This window comes from Pinus tabuliformis, chromosome 7 (genome assembly GCF_031772625.1).
Source record: "Pinus tabuliformis cultivar Carrire ecotype Pingquan chromosome 7, CPIR1, whole genome shotgun sequence".
NCBI classification, from domain to species: Eukaryota; Viridiplantae; Streptophyta; class Pinopsida; order Pinales; family Pinaceae; genus Pinus; species Pinus tabuliformis.
The window spans coordinates 273016862-273023929 of record NC_142293.1 but is presented as its reverse complement, the minus strand read 5'-3'; positions in this window follow the sequence as shown (position 1 = coordinate 273023929).

Sequence of the window (7068 nt, the reverse complement as noted above, 5' to 3'; positions counted from 1 at the left end):
TTTTGTACAAAAAGACTGTGAGTGTTTTTATGTGTTTGTGGCGTAATTTACAGTTTTCCATTGCAAGAGTGAAATAGTCATCCTGTAGCCCTTGATTCAGATTTGTTGATTGTGATCTTAGGAGAGAGTTCATTGGCTGTTTACAGTTGATTATACATTTACTTTTGTTTTTGGTTTGAGTTTGTCTCTTTTGAGTGTCAAAATAAGTATTCATTTCGAAAATTGTGAAGTGTTGTAATCTCTTCTACCCTTTCTGATTTCGAAAAAGTAAACTTGTTTGTATTTGTCATTTAAAAGCAAATTCAAAGTTTAACAAAAAGCTTTCTTTTTAGGCATCAATATTAAGAAAGTGGAAAACAAACACCTGCATTGTGCATTTTCATCTTGATAGTTTGCATGCTTGATTTAGGAAAAGTGTATTAGAGTGTGCTGATTGCTCTTTGAGAAAAGATGGTGTCTTTCTTTTCCCTTTGTAGCTAGGATTTTCATTGTTGAAAAGATAGAAAAGCTTGCTTATCATCTTTAGATTGCATTTAGGAATTGTATCATACATCTCATGGTGAACCTCAAAAGGAAAACTTATAAAAAGATCAACCTAAAATAAATTGAATGAACTTAACAATGCTTTGTAACTTAACGCACAACATAGAGGTCTAGGCTAGAGACGTGTTTCGACGTTGTAAAACCTGGTGACTATCGATCTCGCTGATGGTGGGTGATTCCTCCTGAGGGACGATAGCGCCAGTATGGATTGTGCTCCCACGTACCGTCGAGTATATATTGGGAGACCCCTATAGGCATAAAACCTTTATCCTTAGGAAGCCGTGTCGGCCGCCCTATTGATCGCAATGCACTGAACACAGCATTCAGGAAGATTGACCGCCCGTACCTTAAAAAGTATTCTGCGGTTTTGCGAAAAGTTTGGCACACCCTCTACCTAGAACTCCAGAGCAGTTCATTTTGGCCTTTTTCAGACTCTATAACGGAAAAAGTCCATCCGAGCATTTGTCACTTCGGGCTCATTAAAACATCGAAGGAGACTAGAGTAATCTTTAGATTTTTCTCGACTCTTTAAAAGTGAAAAAGCAAGTTGTGTCTAAAGCATCTAAAAATTAATTTAATTCTGAAATACACTTTCCCCTTTTTGTATTTTGGTTGATCGAGTAATCCGCAATCGTGGAAGAAAGTCAATTGAAACCCCGTCGTTCGCGGAGGCTTACGAGTCAACTGTCTTTGTCTCCAGAATCGAAAACAGTACGGACAAAGCGAACTCGTTTAACCGGTTCGAAATCTCCTATCAAAGTTAGAACAAGTGTTCCAACAACATCTGAGATTCCGATTACTCCAAACATTTCTGGATACCCTGCCTCTACAGAAGAAGTTCAACAACCACAGAGGGACAGTGATACTGATCCTAGTCTGAGAACAAACACTTGTGTTACTGAACCAGTTCCATCTGTAACCGGTTCAGAGAGTCTTGTTCTTCAAACATCTGTCACTGTTGATTCAACCCCTTCTTCGGAACCAGAAATATTTTACGGACCTGACGGTCTTCCCCTTCCACCTGGTTTGATTGCGATAGAGGAAATTGTAGAAGATCCGCAAGCAAGCACTCCAACACATTTTGGAGTCGGGGTCACTCTATTTCCTTCGACATTAGAAGTTAGTCTACCACCAGTGGAAGTTCCTGTAGAATCGCTAGGTAATCTCTTGGATAGACTCAAAATGTCTGAAAAACCGTCAACATCTAGGACTGTGTCGAATGACACAGCGACAGCAGAACTCCCTGCCGTCACTCCGACAATGTTTGCCGGCATACCATCTGTCCCGACTAGCTCACAACCGCTAGAAGGAGTCCACCCAGGGACTATTTCGACATTGTGGTCCGTTCTAGTTTGTTCCTCCGGAATAATATCCGGCAACTCTTATGTTGAAACTTGCCAGATTGATCCATTTGGAGGTCAATTTGGGCAATCCAGTCCCCAAGGACAAACAATCCCCTTGAGTTCCGGATTGCCACCGTATGGGGGGAAATATGCCCTTTCATTACCCCCTCCGGGAGGATATCCATACGGGAGTTCACAACAGTATTCAGCCTATACTGGAGTTACATCAAGTGGTTGGGTACCTATGCTACCTCAACAAACAAGGGTTGTGTATTCTATGCAACAATGTGTACCTATGTCGAACATCCCGACCACACCGGCTATTGTGACAGTGTCGCAAGTTCGAACGTTGCCTGTTGTATGTCAACCTCAAATTTCTCAGGTTGTAATGCAACAGCCCCTTGACCCTGTGACTCAACCACAATCGCCCACTGGTGGGGCGACACAGGTCCAAACGGGTACAATTACCCCACACCTTGGTCCAACGGTTAGTATAGCGCAACAGAACATGGCTTCGTAACCATGGCTGGTGCAATATCAACAACCACAATTCCAACAAGTATACCAAGGTTTTGAGCAGCAGATCTTTGCGAACAGTGGACAACCGTACATTCAAAACAGTCAAAATCAACCACTTTACGGTGGTCATGTCCACCAACCGTATCAATCATACCAACATCAATTACATTATGCTGGTATGCAAAGGCCAACTACTCAGGCAATCCCATCGTATCCTGGGTATGCTCACCTAACCTGAATCAACAGTTACCGTTCGTGGCAACTTTAGAGTTACCCGATCTACACCGGTTGACAAATGATCCAATTGCTTACGCCCCTTAGTGGCCAGCGATTCCTCACAAACTTCCTTCAGACATTCCTAAATTTAATGGAAATCCAGGTGAAGATCCATCGAAACACGTGATGATATTTCATCTATGGTGTTCATCAAACACCTTAAATGATGATTCGATAAGGCTTCGCCTTTTTCAGAGGACGTTAACGGGTCCAGCGACAAAATGGTATATTGAATTGCCTAGAGCTTTGTTCGACAATTTCAGCACCTTAGCCACGACTTTCTTAACCCGTTTTCAATTACCGATAAGTTATGAAACGGGAACGGAAATCTTAACCAACTTCAAACAGACAACGGCCACTCACATATCTGATCATATACATGAGTGGCGACGTCGTCGTAGGATGGTAAAAACGTACGTTTCCGATCAGCTATTAGTTGAATGGTTTATCAAGTCGTTACTTCCTGCCATAACGGAAGATGTGGCAAAGGGGGGAGTCGTAACGGAAGAGCAAGTTATCACTCGTGCGCAATATCTAGACTTAGTCTATACTCAGTCTGGCACGCTCTATGACAAAATACCTGACGCCCCTAGACCGGAATTTTCAATTCCTCCTCCTCCTAAATCAAACAATGACTCTCATGCCGGCGATGGTGTGATTGGCACGACAAACGCGAAATCGACAAAGGCCAACTCCAAGAAGGCCGGTAAGATTTCGGATCAAAATGCAAAAGATGAAATTCTTGCTTCGGAAGTAAATTCCGTATCGGCAGATAAAGGCAAAGAAACCAAACAACCAGGGAGCAAGAAAAAGCAAAACAAAGGGAAGAAGAAGAAACAGGGTGAATCATCTCCTGAAAAAACTTCTTCAAACCTTCCTGGAGATAGGAAACCCCCCTTCGGGTGTCAGATATGTGATGAGGATCCCTAGACAAGGGAGTGTCCATACAAAGCTGAGCTGAAGAAATTCTTCAAAAGTTCGCAAACCTCAGCTGTGTTAACTGATCCGTTTCCAAATCCAGGACAAAATCTGGTTGATAGTGGAAATGCTTCCCCGTCGCAAGTGCTTATGTTGTCGGTTTCAAAACAGCAAAATGATGCTTTGATTTCGACAAGGAACAAAGATTACGGGAATCCGCAGCTGTCGAACGGCAAGGAAAAAGATCAACCAAGCAGTTCGACAACAACTTCGACAGAAGTTGTACCGCCCATCATCCCTGAATTAACAATAAAACCGCCAAAGGGAGTAGTACACAAGTCGACATTTAATCCTCGCGCCAGAGCGGCACAGCATTATAACATAGTGGAAGATTTGGCCCAATGGCCATCCGCTATGTCGAATCTTGAAGTACTACAAAATTGCCCATCCCAAAGGCAGGCTTTGTTATCGGCCATTGGTGGGGTTTATCCTAAGGATTCCAATCTTGTATCCTTTGACCACAAAGGATACGATCCTCAGTTACCAGCTCAACTAGCTTTCCTTATCCAAGTGAAAGCCCTCAACAAAACTGTTCACCGAACAATTATTGATGAGGGGGCATCTACATGTATTATGTCAATGAGTTGCTGGAAAACTTTAGGATCTCCAACCTTGTCGCGATCTTCGACAACATTAAAAGCATTCGACGGAAGGACATATACCCCATATGGTATCCTAAATAACTTGAAGGTTGAACTAGGGGGAAAAACGGTAGAAATAGATGTTGAAGTCATCGATGGGAATCTTGATTACAACATCCTACTAGGAAGACCGTGGATCTACGCCATGGCAGCTGTTGTGTCGACCTATTTTAGAAAGATCGCATTCCCCTTTCAAGGGGGGATTACGATCGTCGACCAACAAAACTTCCTCCCTAATGGTTCTCAAGTTACGGGAAGCATTCCAATGATCCATGGGAGCAACCATTCGCTTCAAGATATTGGAGTAGGCCTACTGAAAGACCCCACATTAATGGGAACTTTCGCACTTCCACCTCCAATCTATATAGGAGAAGTAGCGTTGGTAGGAGCCTGCAATATGATATCTTCCACGAAGATCTCAGAAGACGATATCGACATGGATCATGCAATGGTTTTGCCCCCAAGCCCAATAGAAATTTTGTAGCAATCAATGTTTCTGGCATGGGAGGTGAACCCAAGTCAACGCTCATCAAGCGTTTGGGTAGATAGGTCTAGAGAATATGGTACCCCTTTAGATCCTTGGTCGCGAGTGCATGGAACCGACGAAGGAATTCTACAATCAATGTTGATTGAGGGGGCACCATGGAATGATAGCCACCATCATTCCTTTCTTCTGGATTGTGAAGAAGATACTCAAGACGACCTTTATCACCCTTCAGTCTTTGAATTCCTATCAAATACTGTAAACACGATGGATACCGAGCGGAACCTATCCAATATCGAAGAGACTATAGCCATAAATATCTCAACCAAAGCAGATGTTGTAGAGAATATTTATGTTGGCAAATGTTGTTCTCCTTCAGAACTGGAAATAATTAACGCTCTTTTTTGCAAATTCAGAGATGTCTTTGCTTGGTCATATGATGAAATGCCAGGCATCGACTCGAGTATCGTTGAACATGAAATTAAGATGTATCCTGATGTCAAACCAGTAAGACAACAGCTTCGACAAGTGCACCCCAAGAAAGTCGCTGCCATTAAGGCAGAAGTTGAAAAACTTCTCCATGCTGGTTTCATCTACCCGGTTCCTCTAACTGATTGGGTATCGAATATTGTCCCTGTTATGAAAAAACAAGGAACGATTAGAGTGTGCGTCAATTATAGGGATGTGAATCAAGCTTGTCCAAAAGACAACTACCCTACACCCTTCATCGACCAGATAATTGATGAATGCGCCGGATGTGAAATCTTTTCATTTATGGATGGATTCTCCGGGTATAATCAAATAAATATCCGCCCACAGGACCAATCAAAGACTGCATTCATTTGTCCATGGGGCACATTCGCATATCGAAAATTACCCTTTGGTTTAAAGAACGCTGGGGCGACATTTCAGAGGGCAATGAATTATGCCTTCCATGACATGAAGAATATCGTTCAACCATACCTCGACGACCTTCCAGCTCATTCGCGAAAGCGGACTGATCATCCGCAGCATTTAAGAGCGATATTTCTACGTTGCCGACACTACAAGATACGACTCAATCCACACAAATGTGTATTTTGCGTCAGCTCTGGTCGTTTACTTGGCTTTGTAGTCTCCAAGGACGGGATTCATCTCGACCCCTGTAAGGTTCAGGCAATCATAAATTTGCCTCCACCTTCAAATTTGCTTCAGATTTAGAAACTCCAAGGGAAAGCAAACTTTCTGAGGAGGTTCATTCCAAATTACGCAGAAATTGCTAAAGGTTATACTCATCTTTTGAAAAAGGATGTACCTTTTGTCTGGGATCAGGTGGCGCAAGTTTCCTTTGATGCTCTGAAAGATTCTCTAGTAAAAGCATCATTAATGTATGCCCCGAACTATCAATGAGATTTTAACCTGTATCTGGCTGCAGCGGATACGACCATTGCAATGGTTTTAGTTCAAGAAGTCGATGGAATTGAACATCCTATATATTATTTAAGTAGAAACTTAAATGATACAGAAAGTAAATATTCTTATGTTGAAAAACTAGCGCTTGCATCTGTTCAAGCGATACAAAGATTTCGACACTATGTCCTCTTTCGGAAAACTACCATTTTGTCTGATTGCAACCCCATGACTTATATATTGTCGCGACAGTTGCTGGGGGGAAATATTTAAAATGGATAGCAATCCTTCAAGAGTTTGATCTGGAATTCGTAAAATCCAAATCAAAGAAAGCTCTAGTTTTCGCAGAATTATTGTGCGATCTCCCATCGTCGTCCAACGATGAAACATCCAAAGAATCAATCGTGGACGAAAGTTTGTTTCTGATATCCACAAGCGATGAGTGGTATGGAGATATAATCGTTTATCTCCAAACCCAAAAATTCAGGCCTAACACCTCTCACTCAGAACAGAAACGTATACGATACCAAGAAAAAGACTACATGATCGTTGGTGATACGCTTTACCGTCGTGGTATCGATACAGTTCTGAGAAGGTGCCTCACCCATGAGGAGGCCGAAAAAGCCCTGAATGAGTGTCATTCGGGCGCGTGTGGGGAGCATCAATCTGGATATGCTGCAGCACAGAAAATCTTACGAGCAGGATACTTCTGGCCAACCATGTTCAAAGATTGCATAACTACAGTCAGAAGTTGCCATGCCTGTCAAATTTTTGATAGCAAAACCAGAAGACCACCCGCACCTTTACAGCCGATAGTTGCTGTTGGGCCTTTCGCCAAATGGGGCATCGATTTCATGACATGTAACCCCACCTCGATTGGGGGGCATGGGTATAT